The 16,523-nt window shown below is 39.1% G+C and overlaps 1 protein-coding gene across 1 annotated transcript in view; it reads right to left on the bottom strand.

Moving 5' to 3' along the window:
* Positions 1 to 16,523, bottom strand: part of ak5 (adenylate kinase 5) — a 114,121-nt gene that overhangs the window by 81,413 nt on the left and 16,185 nt on the right. The gene's annotated exons all lie outside the window — the stretch shown is intronic.

The raw sequence follows: 16,523 nt of genomic DNA on the forward strand, positions 1-16,523 counted from the left end.
AGGATTTGTTTTGTTATGCTTCTTAACACTGACTGATGAGTCATTCAAGCATTAAAAAAAGCACCTATGTCAAGGGATGGACAAGTGTTATGTCAAAATATAATAGACAATTTAGCAACCAAATAAGTTTAAATTGTATCATCAGGGTTGGCTTGGCATAGTTCGAAATCGTTTTTAGGGTTTTCCATTAGGTGATAGTATCTGGTACCCGGTACTTTTTTAGTACCTGCTTGACCGGTAGGTCGAATACTGAGGTGATCTGAAAGTGTGATGTCAGCAAACTGCATGCCACCGATTGGCTAGTCAGTCGCATCGCTTGTTGATTCATGAGAGCATCTTCTTCACGAAAATCAAAACCACCATTTTTGAAACACAGCAACGAGGTAAATGGTTGCAAACAGACAACTGTGTGATCCCTGTGTCTAACGAAAAGCTACAGACCAAGCAGAAGGCATGCCATCGCTTTAACGTCCACCTTTGTTGTGGTGTTCATGCCGTACATCACCACATTAGGTGGAACTGCACTGTAATGTAAAACAAGTTGAGCCGCATCGTGCCGCCTCAAAACTAAATCTGGAAAGTGTCTTCTTTTTTTTTTTTGCATGGGGCAGCACGGTAGGGCAGTGGTTAGCAGGTTAGCACTGTTGCCTCATAGTAAGAAGGCACTAAATTCCACTTTGGCTTCCTCCTAAAGTCCAAAGACATGCTGTTATTGGGGATAGGTTAATAAGTGACTGTGAGTATGTTTGGTTCCCTCTCGCTCTGTGTTAGCACTGCATCAGTTTGACATATTTGGATAGTAGTACCATATTATATTGTTTGAATAATTCCTACATTAGGTTCCCACATTCTGCTTTGCTTAAAAGCAAACCAGAATACACAGAAATACCACAGGTACTTCCAGGTAATTATCAAACATAAAGTTTAATAGTTTATTAACGTGGTAAATAGAAACTGGATGTTTTGCATTTTCCAGCTGTTTACTGCTTATTACACAGAAACTATCATGGATGTTTCCATTTATTAATTTAGAGCATTAAACATAATATTTACATTCTTGCTTTTAAGCAAAGCAGAATGCTGGGAACCCAAGATCAACTCAAGAATAATAATATAGCAATAGTATCCAAATATGCTTAAACATCATCCAATATTATCTTATTAATATGAGGTTATTACAATCTAAACTGATGTTTAACTGAAAACTCTACTCACCAACAGCTAAAACACTTCCAACAAACTGGCTACAAACTGTCTGCTGCTCCCAGATGTCATAGTTAACTGCTGCACATGACGTGGAATCGCATGAGATACATTGTGCTCTGATCTGACAGCTGAATGATGCCAAATAAGTTATGTAAAGATGCTGAAAAGGCAACTGGAAACTCAGCTATATATTTGTTGATTTAGAAAAAAAACAAAAAATCCTTGTGGCACCCTGTACCAAACACGCCACGTCCCAGTGTCTCCCAGGATTACAGACCTGTGGCACTGACTTCCCCACGCCATGAAGACCCTGGAAAGACTCATCCTTAACCAACTCCGACCTATTGTCAGGTCACATCAGGATCCCCTTCAGTTCACTTACCAGCCCCGTCTCAGAGCTGAGGACGCCATCATCTACCTGCTCAATCGTGTCTACCACCATCTGGGGAAGCCGGCGAGCACTGTGAGGGTCACGTTTTTTGACTTTTCCAGTGCATTCATACCATCAGGCCAACCTCTCCTGGATGATAAGATGACAGCGATGCAGGTGGATGCCTTTCTTGCATCCTGGATTGTTGATTACCTGACATGAAGACCACAATTTGTCTGTCTTTAACATTGTGTGTCTGATAAGGTGATCAGCAACACAGAGGCACAACAACGAACCGTCCTCTCCCCTTTCCTCTTCACCTTCTACACCACAGACTTCAGCCAATGGACAGAGGCCTGCTGGCTTCAGAAGTTTTCACTAATGTTGTGGGGATGGAAATGGACTCCCGTAAGGTGGTGTCGGTGAGGCGGACGTTGTCCAAGATAAGGACAATGCTGGACAATACCTGCCACCAACTCCATGACGTGCTGGCCAGTCACAAGAGCACGTTCACTGAGAGACTGAGATTAGCCAAATGCACCACTGAACGACACAGGAAATCATTCTTGCCTGTGGCCATCTCCCTGCACAACTCCTCCATCTAATGCACAGATTTACAGTTTACAGTTTAGAGTAAAATGTCAATCATATATATTTAATCTTTGTAATATTTTGGATATTTATAATTGAGCTGTTTGTATATATTAGAGCTATTTATAATATTTTTGTAACTTTGTAATATATTTTTTAATTTAATTTAGTTCAGTTTGTTGCTGTTCTCATTGTCTTGGAGCAACTGTAACCAGTGGCGTGTCTAGAAAATTTTTGTTGGGGGGGCCAGGTAGGGGCACAGATTTGGAGAAGGGTGGCAGATGTAATTGGCAGATAATGTTAAAAAAACAATTCTACCAACAGTTAACCATCATTCAATAACCCTGTAAACCTAATAACTGAATTTGCTTTTGACTCTTATTAGAATGAGGTTTTAACCACTACGGTGCAGCAATATTTGCATAGTATTTTTACTGACATATAGTGCACATATGTTTTGGGCAAAAACATTTTTGAATATTAAAATACAAACATTTTTAACATACAATTGGCAAATTAGCCAATGCAAAATTTTATCTGCCTATTAAAAAAAGAAGATAATCTTCTTACAAACTGGTTTGATTTTGAAACAGGAAAAAAGTGGGGAAACAAATGAAAAGACTAACATTTGAATGAAACCTGAAAGCAAGTAAATAGATGTATAAAGAACAACACTGGCTGATGATGAAATACAGTCAGCTGGCATGGTGACACTGCCAGTATTAACCTGCAGGGCTGAACTGGGACAGAAAATTGGGCATTTTGACCAGAGACCGGCCCACCAGGTATTAAAACCATAAAGCCTTTGAATGAAAACAAACGCTGTTGTGACAGTGATGTACACTGTCTTGTTGGTACATGTAGGATTTCTATCAATTTTACATCAGATAAAAACTTTGTTCGCAAGATTCAGATAATTATTTAATAAAAGCGAGATATTTTAAATGACAATAAGTAAGAAAAGTATTTCTTTGTGCCCCCCTTTCCCTGTTAATGCCCTACCTGGTCCCCTGGCATAACTTTGCTAGACCCGCCCCTGCACAGTTACCAGCTGTCAGCTACACAGAAAAGGATCCTGGTGTTATTTGTCTCTCAGAAACAGTTCATAACTTCCCTTCAACTCATTCATGTCACCTAAAAGGTAAACCTGTTTCTCCATCAGCTGTTCAGCTCTGATGATTCAGTAAGGACATCTCCTGGTTTCATCTTCATGTTTCCCTCTCACCAGATAACCAAACCGATATCATGACCAGCAGCTTTTACAGCTGTGGCTCCAGCAAACATCAGCTGATACTAGAAATTAATATTAAATAAATTCTAACAACAGCTGATCAAGCTTAAACGTGCTGCTGTTGTTTAGCGCGACATCTGCTGGTTTACTTTTTCTGGCGCAAAGTGAGCGATAAACAAACAAGAGAGAAAAGCCGATCAGCTGATCATTGATCAGTTTAATGATTGAAGTAGCACCAGGAGAGGGAGGGGGGAGAATGAGAGGAGAAGAGGCAGCTGCAGCTTAACGACAGAATAACTCCAGCTTTGTGTCTTTTTTTCCATTCTAGCTAAAGTCCGGGACAAACTGCGTCTCTTCTCAGCTCAATACGTAACACGTAATATTTTCTCTGAATGAGGGACCATTACATATTTTAAGGAGCCGTTGTAAACTCTACTAACTAAACTTATGAATAAAATAAAGTTCACCATCAGTAACATCACAGCACCCACCCAGCTGTATAGAAACTCCATCATGCTAGCTAGCACGCAGTACGAGTTATTGTAACTGACTGTAAAAAGTCAGCACAACGAAAATAAACTGCACCTAAACTTGGTTTATATCTGACCCAGAAAGACTGCAGGTCATAACTTCTTACCTGAAGTTCAGTTCACCTGACACTCGGACTGGCGGCTGCCTCGGGTCTCTCCTCCTCCTGCCTACCCTTCCCTCATCCACCTGCTGGCCGCTGTGGAAGCTCCGCCATGCTCGATGGCCAGTCCAGCTATGTTAAACTGTTAATCTTTCGCCGAAAAACTGTTTTCTGCGGTGCCTCTTTCGTGCTTGGCTCTCCTACCTTTGCTAACATGATGCTCATAGCGCAGAAGCCGATGCTGCATTCACTTACACTCGGATATCTGAGCTTCACTGTGAAAACATAATCGTACATTTGATATTTCATTGGATTTTATTGTTTTGGCTTCGGGGTGGCACCTGGGGTGGCCAGTCTGGTTGGGGGGGTGGCCTGTGCCCCCCCAGGCCACCCCGCTGGACACGCCACAGACTGTAACCACATAATTTTCTCAAGGATTATTAGTGTATTCTTTATATACTAATTTATTTATTGTTTGATTCATTGTTTAACATAAAAAGGTTCCACGTCTGTAAAGTGAAGCCAGAAATGCAAAAGTGCCATAAACCTGCATTCTTTGTAAGTCAGAAGGCAGCGACTCCTCTGGTTGCAAAGAGACGTCTATTCAGTCTGTCAGCTTGTTGATCTATGATCTAACTAAATAACATTGGTTCATTTTATAGCCTATCATTCTCTTTAGAGTCAAGGGGAAAAAAACCAGAGTGCACCAAACCTCAAACATTACTTCCTGTAAACTCATTGCACCACAAACCCATTTGTTCTCATTTGTATGCCTCACCCTTCCTTCACTTTCCCCCTTTTTGTCAGTGTCTCTGAGATGTATAGGGAGATTTGCCAGGCCGGGAGCCACTACAGATCTCCACTTAGGCCTCTGCCATACTTTACCCTCTGCTGCAGCTCATCAATAAATGATTATCATTCATATTTTGGGTTGGGGTTCTTGCTAGTGAAATATCCCTACTGGCAAGAAGAGACTAGATTTAGACAAGTGGGTGGAGTGCATCCACAGACCATACAGGTCCACTGCACTAATAGATACCTGCTAATTAGTGTTAAATAGGATTCAAATGAAATACTAAGAAATTTTTCTCTTGAAAAGTTGACTATAGAATTCTTGGGCAGCCTTGTAGTACAATCAGCTATATTTAAGTCTTCAAAAAAATTAAAAACACCTTAAATGCATTTGAGAAGTTAATGGAATTGGCTGAAGTGATGCACAACTTGCAGTCTGGTCACTGACCATAACAATAAAAGCTTCAAGCCTTAAAACAAATACTGGTTATTGTAAACCCCAGGCCTGCCGCATGCTTGCATTACTATCTAAGTGGTCATCACCTCACATCCAATCATTAATGACTTTATGAACCGTTTCTAAGCGGTTGCTAAGACACACTTATAAACAAATCTGCATGGATATCTACCTTATTTAACATCCAGTAGACCTTCTCTAGTCCTGATCTAACAGCAGTGCCTCTTTACAAACCGCCGTAAATGACACTTAAATAACATTCTGACAATAAAAAAAAAATTGAATCAGCTTAACTGAATTTCAGAGATTGCTGATTATGAAAAGTGGAGAATTATAAGACTTCCGGGCCGTGAATGTGAAAATGCCTATTAACACACAAATGTGTGGCAACATAAATGAGTTAGCCAGTGACTGTGAGTTTATTGAATTGTTTACACATTAGCAGATGTGATCTGCTCCATGTTTGGAACAGCTGGAAACACACTTATAGCTCAGCTTTGAGGTGTATCAAAGAAGGGAGGAGTATGTGATTGTGTGGGTGTTGCCTGGTTAGCGCTGATTCTCTGCACGAGCCAGCCACATGTATCCTCTTGTTTATGTGTTTTGTTTCCTCAGGCAGCTTTCAGACAGGGAGCACGTACTGAGTGGAATCTGCTGTCAGGCGCAGCGGACCGGGGGAGACGACAGCAACCACATTATGAGCTATTATTACACCCAAACTTGGCCTCTTCACAACAACAGGGAGAGAGGGTACAAAAACCAGAGAGACAAGAGGATATAACAAAGACTTTAGAGTGGGTTAGATATCCACAGTGGTTACTGTGATGGGCCCACAGAAACCCCTCACAATGCCTGAAATTGTTTGTTGTTCAATAAATCTGGCATACTTGGAAAATCATCTACTTATGTAATCAGAAGTTCACAACTGTGTAAATGTTGTTCTCTTGTGATAAAAAAAAGAAAAAGATCTCAAGGGACTTTCAGGTTAAAGTTAAATATGTAGAACAAAACAAAACAGTATGCTAATCTGTGACCTGAACGAAATTAAAGTAATATAAAATAGTGCAATGAATAACACTATCTCATTACGACGCTCTGCTGAGAAACCTTGGGTTCTGGCATTCGTGTGAAATTTACTTTCACACACCGTATACCCCAGACCAGTCCCTCACCCCACAGTCTCCCCCAGTGGGGTAATACATCCTGAAACAGTGCAGAAATCCACAAAAAGCTCAAAGCTTTGACACAGCCTTGAAACTTGCCAGATCCCAATCTAATTTAGCATCTACCCAGGTCCTGTCTCCATGCCTCGACCAGGACAGTTTCAAAGTTGTGGCTGACTGGTGCATATTTAAAGCTTCTAAGATGCTTCTAGGATACTTTCTGCACAGCTGGCTGCAGAAAGAAAAAGCTGTGGATCACTTTTTATATTACAGTCGTTACTAAGGAATTAAAAGAGCGCCATGGCCGACCTAATTAATTTATTGCTAATGAGTAGCAAAAAAACACAGTTGAAGACTAATATATATATATAAATAGTGATGATTCGTATATAGATATATATATACAGAGTATTTTCTAACTAATTCCTAATGAGGTATTTTAAAGTATCATAACATCTTGTATAACTAAACTACAGTAAGCTTTCTAAATAAACCAAAGTTCTCATCTTTATCCACTTCATAGTATTTTATATCATGGTTTTTATTCAAATTTGCTGACTATGAGGTAGTTTTATAACTGAGTGTGAAGCTCGGGTAGTAAACTCAGCATTGATATATCATATCCGTTTACCTGTAAGTTGATTTAACAATAGAAAGCTGCTTATTTATACTTCCAGAGACATGATCAGACTTGCTTGAGTCATGTCAGGCTGTGTTTGGTGAATACAAGTTCAGTATTATCTTTTAAATGAAATGCTTTTTATTAAATGTTTCACAAGATTCACAAGTCTGTGTCAGCTCAACAAAAAGAATACAATGCAGCACAAGCGTGGGACCAGAGGCAGCTAAACAAAGACGATTCTCATTCTGAAGCCGAGGAGAGCGGCAGCTTGAACTGCTAATTGTCTGTAGGTTTGACACTCAGAGTGACAGTGATCGTGTTAAACTTGTTTTTAACTGAGTCGGTAGCAAACTGTGACTAACGCCATCTAACTGAAAACAGAAACGGTGACGTCTGGGAGGACAAAAAATGACTGTTTTGGTTTGTGCTCGACTTACTGTAAGCATGTTTTCATATATTAAGTATGGTTATCTCTTTCTTCTGTATTTATAGGTTACATCTTTTTGCATGCACTCATGTGTTAATGCATATTTGTTGTGTGTCACAACCATATGCGTTCATGCATTTTTATGCTTTGACCTCTTTGCAGTTTTATGCATTTGCCTGTTTATTTCACTGTACATGTAAATACATTTTTGCATATTTCAGTGTGTATGAAGCACGTTTCCTTGCGTGTCTGCATACAAAAAAAGGCAATAGGAAACATAGTGCAAGAGACAGAAATTGTCTTTTGGACCATTTGTTACCCTAACTGAAGAGAACAGCCTCTGTAGAGCCACATGACTGGCTGTGGCTGTCTACATTGACAAGCCATTTGGATGTGTTGACTGGAAAGATGACGAGATAAAGCTGCACACTATCTTTCAGTAAGTGCCGCTTCCAAAAGAGTCCCATCTGGGTTTCCCTGCAGGAGCCCAAAAAACACAAATTTAATCAACCAGTCTGTGCCACAGTGGAGCTGCAGTTTTGTAGAGAGTACTAACGCTGTTTGATATTTACAGAATATTCACAGGCTGCATCACAGCTTCCTTACGTGACACACCGACAGCACATGCTGTCATTGATTGATGCACTTGCTGCTACACTGATCATCAAACCTGGTGAAACACCTTTTGGTGCAATCTTATGTCCAAAGGTACAGCAGAGTTGTTGCTGGACAAATAACAAATCACACTGTGAGAATTGTTCAGACCTCACAATTTTTCCATAAAGAGTCAAAAAATATTTCCAGCATGTCTGCATCAACATACCAGTATATGCAATGCAACATGAGGCAGCAACAAGAAAACTAAAGGTTGCCTTATGTGTTAAATTTGCGGTAAAATGTTTGATAGAAAGGCCAAAAAGTTTTTTAATTAAAAGTGGCGATCAGGTGCACTGAGTATCTTCATGGTACATCCAATAAAAACATAACCTTTGAGAAGGAGGTTATGTTTTTGGTAGTGTTTGCATGTGTGGGTGTGTGTAACTGTTGACACGATAGCTCGAAAAGTAATTCTGATAAAACTTTGTAGATGAGTATAGCCCGGTCATATTAACCATCCATTAAAATTTGCCTTACATCCACCAAGGACTTCAAGGTCAACTTATTGATCTATTGATCGCATAACTTGCATTATGCATCAATTATTAGTCATTTTCCTACTGAATAGAGTCAAGCTGGCAATTATATGCAATCTGTTTGTAATAATACTGTATTATAAATGAGCAAGAATTGCAAATCTGGTCTCGCCTGTTCCGAATCAATCTACATAAACCGAAGTTCACAATAAACATTGCGTTCAGAGTCCAGCTGAACCATCATCAATCTGAAACAGAATAATAATAGAATGTGACATGAAGCTGCAGGATCTTGTGTTTGGTGTTTTTCTCATGTTTTATGGCCCAAACAAGTAATAGAATAAATGAAAAATGAACATATAATATCCTTGTATAATATACTGACTTGGCGGTGAAAAGGTGATACTTTTATTCATTCTTTTCTGTAAAATGTCCTCTTGAAATGTTAATCCTTCCAAAGTGGGACTTGAAAGTCTGATGTCCTTCCGTCTTGTTCCCTGTAATGCAGCTAAAATTGCTGACATTACAAGGTCAGGATTATCTTCTACTGACCTTAAAAGGCCCTAAACGGCTCTAAAAGTCACTCAACGCTCGTTAAAAAGCTGATAAATCTTAAGTGAGTTTAATAGTGATCGAGAGCATCAGTCCCACTAAAAGCAATCGACTGTTTTGTGACACACAATTGGCCACTCAGCTGTAAAGCCGGACTTTCCATTAGAAGCTCAGAGGGGAAAAAAAGCATACACAAGCTGTATCCCAGCGTCCATGTTTCCAGAATATTTGTACTATTGGGCTTGAATCTGATAATTTATCACCTTCATATCAACCCTGATGTTTTCAAAAAGGGAACAGCATGGTGGTGTGGCTGTACGCCTCACCAGCAAGAAGGTTCTGGGTTCGAATCCAGTCTGGTGTCTCTCTGTGTATTCTCCCCGTGTGTGTGGGTTCTCTGCGTGTACTTTGGATGAAGTGTAGAGAGCGTAGGGTCAGGTTAGTTGAATGTAGGTATGAATGTGATTATGAATGGTTGTCTGTCTTTATGTGTTTGCCCTGAAATAAAATGGTAACCTCTGTAGGGTATACCCTGCCTCACCCTGGGATAGACTCCAGCACCAGAATTGGATAAGTGGAAGAAGATGAATGGATGGCTTTTCAAAGACTTCCCATGAAAATTCCTTCTTTAAGTACCACAGTTTCTAGAAGATAAAGCCTTATTGATCCACAGGAAATGGGTAAAAACATCATCAACTTCCTACTTTGGTCAGATGCTTGATAATGCAAAGATCATGAACCAGTCTGCCAGTCAGAACGTCTTCAGAGTTCCTGCTCAGTGAGCTGTTACCTGTTCATTTGAAGAACATTGAACAATGGCTGGACAGCAAAATGGTAAATAGCTGATCAGAAGCTTGAGAGGGCCTGGTGTGAACTTGAGGTCAGTGATAATGTCAAATATCAAACACTAGGTGGGGGACAAGCAAAAAGACAGACACTGTAGAAACACTGACTGGTTGTATTTTGAATGAAAAAAATGGACTATTTTAATAATCAAAGAGAAAATAAAAATGACAGAAATTAGTTCAGTCAGTACCTTTAAAAACTGATCTCTTTAATACTGAACTCTGCCTCGCAGCAAGAATTTCATAAAACTTTGTAGAGAGGCAGAAAGGCGGGATAAGGAAGCACCAATAAACTGGACCTGAGAAAAATGACTAATGCCAACTACACTCCCATAATTCTATCACGTGGAGTGCAATAATCAGAGTGCAGCATTTGCCACCAGCTCAACAAGTACTATAACACCATAAATGAAAAGTAATGATGGGAATGTAGTAAAAGAACAGATGACATCCAGCATTACAAAAAAGAGAGAGAGGACCAAAACATCTTTCAGTGTTTGCAGACTTCAGGGTCCAAAAAAAGCAAAACATAAGAAAAATTTAACTTAAAAAACCCTTAATTTGTCCTAGATTGCAGCAAAATAAGTAAACTGCACTCCTGTGAAGGACCCAGTCATAATGTTTTTAGTGAACAATTTACCTGCTAACTTGGATATTTCTGCTGTGTTAGAGTTTATTAATGAAAAGAGCCCGAGGACGCTGCTCGCAACGCATTAAGTTGAGTCTGTGCCTCAACATTAAATTCCCACACCAATGACGTCAATGCACCATTAGAGTTGTTACCACAAACATCCACTTATCCACTTTTAACAAATTATGAAATACGAACTATAACTGTCATCGAAACCTGAAGAGGATTTCAGTTTGACTTGAAGTCATATTCAGCTTTCTAATGCAAAATAGATGCAAAAATAAACTTTAATCAAAGGCAATTGGAAGAATGCTCATTTGGATGCAACAACTTAAATATTTAAGTCTTAAAAACCCTCATAATGGCCTGTAGTCTCTGTGTAGCTCCTGATATTTAGCATATCAAACTGACGTAGAGTTACTCAAACCACTAAGCCATGATACGCTCAACTCTTTTAGTGTTGGAGATGAACTAGACAGGAAACGGTCGGTGTGTCGAGAACAACCAGCTCATTTACATACTTGGCTTGTAGCAGGTGCCTACTTGAATGGCTCTTTGTGTGTGTCAGACACACAGGCAACAATTTTCTCTGTATCTCCCTCACAAAATAAACACAGTGACTTTGAAACTCATCTGGTGGAGCATGTGTGCCTGTTAGTCACAGACTGAAACAAAGGAAAAACATAGAACTATAATGTTGTCCCATCTACAGTAGAGCTAGGAATAGAAATCTTCTTGAAATTTGAATCAAGACAATAAAATAGCAATGGTGATGTGCACAGTTAAATTACCAAACAGATGTAATTGTAATCAGTTAGTTAGTTAATAAAAAAATGTGTCATTTAATTACAGGCACCAATCACAACACTGCCAAGGAAGTACCAAACACTGCAGTTCCTCAAATGGCCACTTGATGCTTTCATTAAAATTGAGTAATTTAATAATATTAAAAAAAAAAGAAAAACTTTACATATGAAATAAATGTTTTACAAACGGGTCAAGAAACAGTTTTAATCTCTGTATCTAATGTCTGTAGCACTACTGTTTATGCTAGAGACATTTAAATGGTTTTGGAAAGTTAGGAAGACAAACTTTATGGGGATATTTGATGTATCTTTGATGCAGCACAAAGCATTCACAAGATTCTGCTGTTTGAACAGCTCAACCTGTTTTAACATGTGCACTTCACATTGCTGTAACTCCTCAGCCATTTTAGCCCAGAGGTAAAAATCTAAATGGTTCATGCAAGATGAGAATTATTTTGTAATTTTAATTAGTCAAAACTAGAAAATACACCCAGGCACCCTGTGTAATACTTGGGCGATAAAGGGTTAAGGCTTAGAGTTTCTTCACTTTACCTAATTTGCATCACTGAACTGAATCTCTCGAATGAGTTTATAGTGTTGGTTTCCCAGATAGCAAGACGACATTGAATCTATGTTGATTTTTCATCCGAACCGTCGTATATGGTCGGGGTTGAAATGCCAATGTTGTAACAACATTGAAATACTGTGGTAAACCGACGGTCTTACTATAGAGACGTTGTAACGATGTTGATTCACCGTTGTTTTTTTGTCATTGATATTTGATCTATTTATAGTCGACCAGGTGACAACAACAACGTCGAGAAAACGTCTATTTATAGTTGACGATCATTCGGCTCCGGTCACCATCAAAAACCATCGATTTGTAGTTGAGCATTAAATTGCATTGCAACTGATCGGGTATAAAGTACCAGAGAAAGTAGATTTATTGTTCATTTGTTATCAATGACTTGGTCTAGTTCACCAGCTTTAAAAAATCGTGTCTACGTGCAATTTATGTATAGTTGACCGGGAAATTAAAGCAGCGATCACTTGGACTATTCCGCAGCACCCCTCTCACATTGGTACATCCCCCCAGGTATTCATTGTCTTCTACAGTAGAGCGGGACATTTGATTTACTCTCAGCAGAATTGACCGGAGAAGGCATCAGTTCATGCACTGCGCTGGCCTGCACCACGATTAGTATAAGGTAAGAATGAATGCTTTTTTTTTTTCCTACTCGTTATTTCCATGTTTGCATTTGAATAACAGTAAAAAACTCGTTAATGTTGTACGAGTTTTTTTTTACTGTTATTTACGTCCGAAATTGTGTCTACTTCTTGCAATCCGGCAACAAATAAATTGCACTGCGAACAAAGTATATCAAGAAAGAAAAGATTTTTCGTTTCATAATTTCTTCGTTATATTCCCTTACAAAGCTAGCTTTAACGCTTCGAGGTTTCCTTTGTTCTTGGAACAAAGGCGCTTGACCCAGACTTTCGCTCTGTAGTTGCTTAGTACTACAAAAAATTCTAAATCTGTGATATATGATTGATAAACGTAAAGTTAACTGTATAAACGTGTTCAATGACTTTGTTACTTTTGATGATTGGAGAGCACTCGCTTCAATTCGCACACGAAAACTTTAGACTCAGTTCGAATGCTCACGCAGCATGCCCACGTGACTGTACGTTGCACGCGTACGTGACTTTCCGTTTGTGCCTTGAATAATGAATAAGGCTACGTCCACATGTACCAGCGTATTTTTGAAACCGCTGATTTTTCTATGCGTTTGCACCTTTTGTCCACACGTAATGTATGTCTGGCCGTACGTTGTGTTTGTATTTCCAGGCACATTTCACGAAGCAGAACGCAGTCTTCAGAGATATCCACGTGAACGCTGTGATAGGTCTGACCTTCAGTCCGAAGAAGAAACCCAGACCAGGCTTAAAAGAAAGCACAAGTAAAACCTTTTTATTCACAAACATATCTTTGATTGTTAAGAATTTATGATCTTGTCTTTTATACATATCTGTGGTGCTTGCATACTGCAATATCACCACATAATATAGTCCAAAAAGTGGAGGTTTGTAAACTTTTTAAAAATGCAAAGCCGTGTACACTTGTGCACTTCAAAAATGCATTGTATACTGTACCTTCTTGCACGTCTCTGTTTCCTGTGTGTGTTGTTAGAAATCAAACTAACTTTAGGAAACAATATGCCAAAAGCATATTTACAATTACTTAAGACCGTTTTTAATTTCTTTTCTTTAGACCAAATCCCCTGTACACATATACGGACTCAGAGGATGAGCAGCCTACAAAAAAACGGTTTCCCCAGGCCCCTCGAGTGAAAATACCAGGTAATAAAATACTGACTAGTGTCTGTGTACATATCTGTGTCTGACACGAGGAAACTTTTCTGACAAGTTGTCTGTATTCTTAAATACTTAAAAAATTATCTTTTTCTAAACAGCCCTCATCACTCCACAGTCTGCCCCCCAGACCACTGATAGCAACCATCATAATGCCCCACCCAGCTTCCGGCACCTTTCGCCACTCCGGCACAAACCGACACAGCTTTGCGATCTCGCCAGCATGCAGAGTCTGATGTCTTCCCTATAGATGGTATGCTTTTAAAAAAGCTTTAAAGCTGCATCACAATGTCATTGTACTCTTATCTAAAAAAATCCCCAATTTATACTCCTGAATGTCATCTTGTTGTGATTTTTTTTTTCTGTAGATTCCAGAGACTCTGTGAGGCCACTATTACAAGGCAAGTTTGAAAATCTTGGAATTTCACAGTTTACATGGTATAACAAATATATGTGACAGGCAAAAACTAGTAAACACTTTTAGCAGTTACAAGAACTAACAAATGAATATCCAACAAAAGGGAATAGAAATACATTGTACTGCCAATACTTTGGTTTATTCTTTGTATGACTTGAAAATCAGGCTTTAGGGAAAACTAAATGACATGTTTCTATCATCAATTACATGAAGTAAACACACAAGCACTTGCATACACATTTAAGACATGAGACACGCTAATTCCATCTCATAAAATGTGTCTATAGGTGAGATGCTTTGCGTTGATTGGTGCTGCTGGACCACACTGGAGGTGCGAGTACGCCGTGTAATGGTTTATGCCATTACAAAGGAGCTGGCCTCTGTACTCAACTGGGCAGGGGAAAAAAAACCAAGGACCAGACAAAGCAAAAAAGGGCATTTAAAGAGACAGCGCTGTGCAGATGCATATTTGGTAAGTTTTAACATTTATTGTAGTTTTATGAGCCTAAAGTGAACAATAAAGGGATCAATTGATGTGCTGGGTGCGTTTCACATTTCCTATGTCTGGTTTTTGCTATATTACTTTGTCTTTCTTAATAACAAGACTTTCATGTCCGGTTAATCTGGAGATAGTCTTTGGTCTTTGGCTTGTTTTGTCCTCGGGTTGTACACTTTGTACAGCCCGAGGACCCCATGTTTTCTTTCTTTTTTTTTAAAGGATACACGTGTATCCTTTAAAAAAAAACGGCACACCATGCTAAGACATATCACATTTTCAGCTTATAGCTCTTTGGGAATCAAATGCGGCAGTTTGCTGATTTCCGCCTGGTGACTTTCATGTTTATCAGCCTAGGAGTTTACATACTTTCTCCCTGCTGAAGACAGTTAACAAGAGCTTATTCATGTGCTCTAATTCCCTTTTTTTTTGTCTTTGTTTTTTTGTGTGCGTGTCTATTTTTGTCCTAGATGGCCTGGCGCAGCAGGTAGGGGCGAACTCTATGTCTGAGTTGGTCTTTGCTCAAGCAGTCCAGAAATGGCTCAGATATGCTCCAGATCGTACGGGTGGCGCGCAGGACGCACATCATCCATCCCCATCCCGGAGTAAATAATAAAAAGTGATGTGAAACATAGAAATGTAAATAGGAAACTTTGTCTTTTAATAAAGTATTTTGCAAATGATACATGTCTATTGACCTTTTTTGTTTTTTTTCAATAAAAAGCAACTGTGCAAAAGAGGTGGAAAATCAATACCATAGCTCAACAGTGTTTCAATATCAGAATCTGACATTGTTTCAATGTCAACAGTGTTAGAAAATATAACGTAGAATCAATGTCAGGTTTCAACATTGATTCAACATCAAAACCTGACGTTGTTTCAACGTTAAAAATGGGTGCAAGAGTGATGTTGGGTCAACGTCACACTTCAACGTTGCTTCAATGATGTCGCCTGATATTGACTCAACATTGTTTCAATGTTTCCTTGCTATCTGGGTTGTTTCACAGTAAGATTAATGCAAATATGTGACAAATAAACTGAACTAATGTGCTCTTAACCATCATTAATTCTGTATACATTACATTATACATTTTTGTGTGATATAACAATGTGATATCTGTCTTTTACTGCTCGAGCCATCAAACTACTGAACATGAGCAATACATAGGATTGCCAATCGGGAGTGAAAATCTGTGTATATTGTAGGCAGCATTATGTCTTATGTTAATGCATACAAATGTCATGTGCAGTGCACTAAATTTCTGCACTGGGGCAAATGAATGTATCCATGCTATTCGATCCTTTAATTTAATATATTCGGGGAAAATACCACCGAGCTACTTTTGAGCTACATTTGACCCATGTGTGCCACTGGATGTAATGCCGTGTCACTACTCCTGCTTTATAACGCTGCGGCTGCGGCTGCTGGCATCTTGTTTCAATAGACTTGCGCTTCAAATTAGTAAGTGTGTCATCAGTGACTTTAGCTCATTAGAAAAGAAGGATGGAAAATGCCCTTCGTTCACTTACATTTATAAATGCTGCTGACTGCAAACTGCAATCATTAATAAAACATTTTTCAGTATTTCCTTTCCTGTATTGCTCAAAGATTATATCATTTTGAGGCTATGTTACCCACCCCCACTAACAGACCCCACAAGAAGTTTGTGCTCCAGTTTTGGTGTGTGGTAGTCTAATATTTTTCAGTCTGTTGCTTAGTGCTAATGAGAAGGCATCTGCCAGAAAGTCTGTGGATACAGCTTGCCAACCAAGCTTGCT

Source organism: Oreochromis niloticus, linkage group LG18 (assembly GCF_001858045.2).
Source record: "Oreochromis niloticus isolate F11D_XX linkage group LG18, O_niloticus_UMD_NMBU, whole genome shotgun sequence".
In the NCBI taxonomy this organism is placed as follows: Eukaryota; Metazoa; Chordata; class Actinopteri; order Cichliformes; family Cichlidae; genus Oreochromis; species Oreochromis niloticus.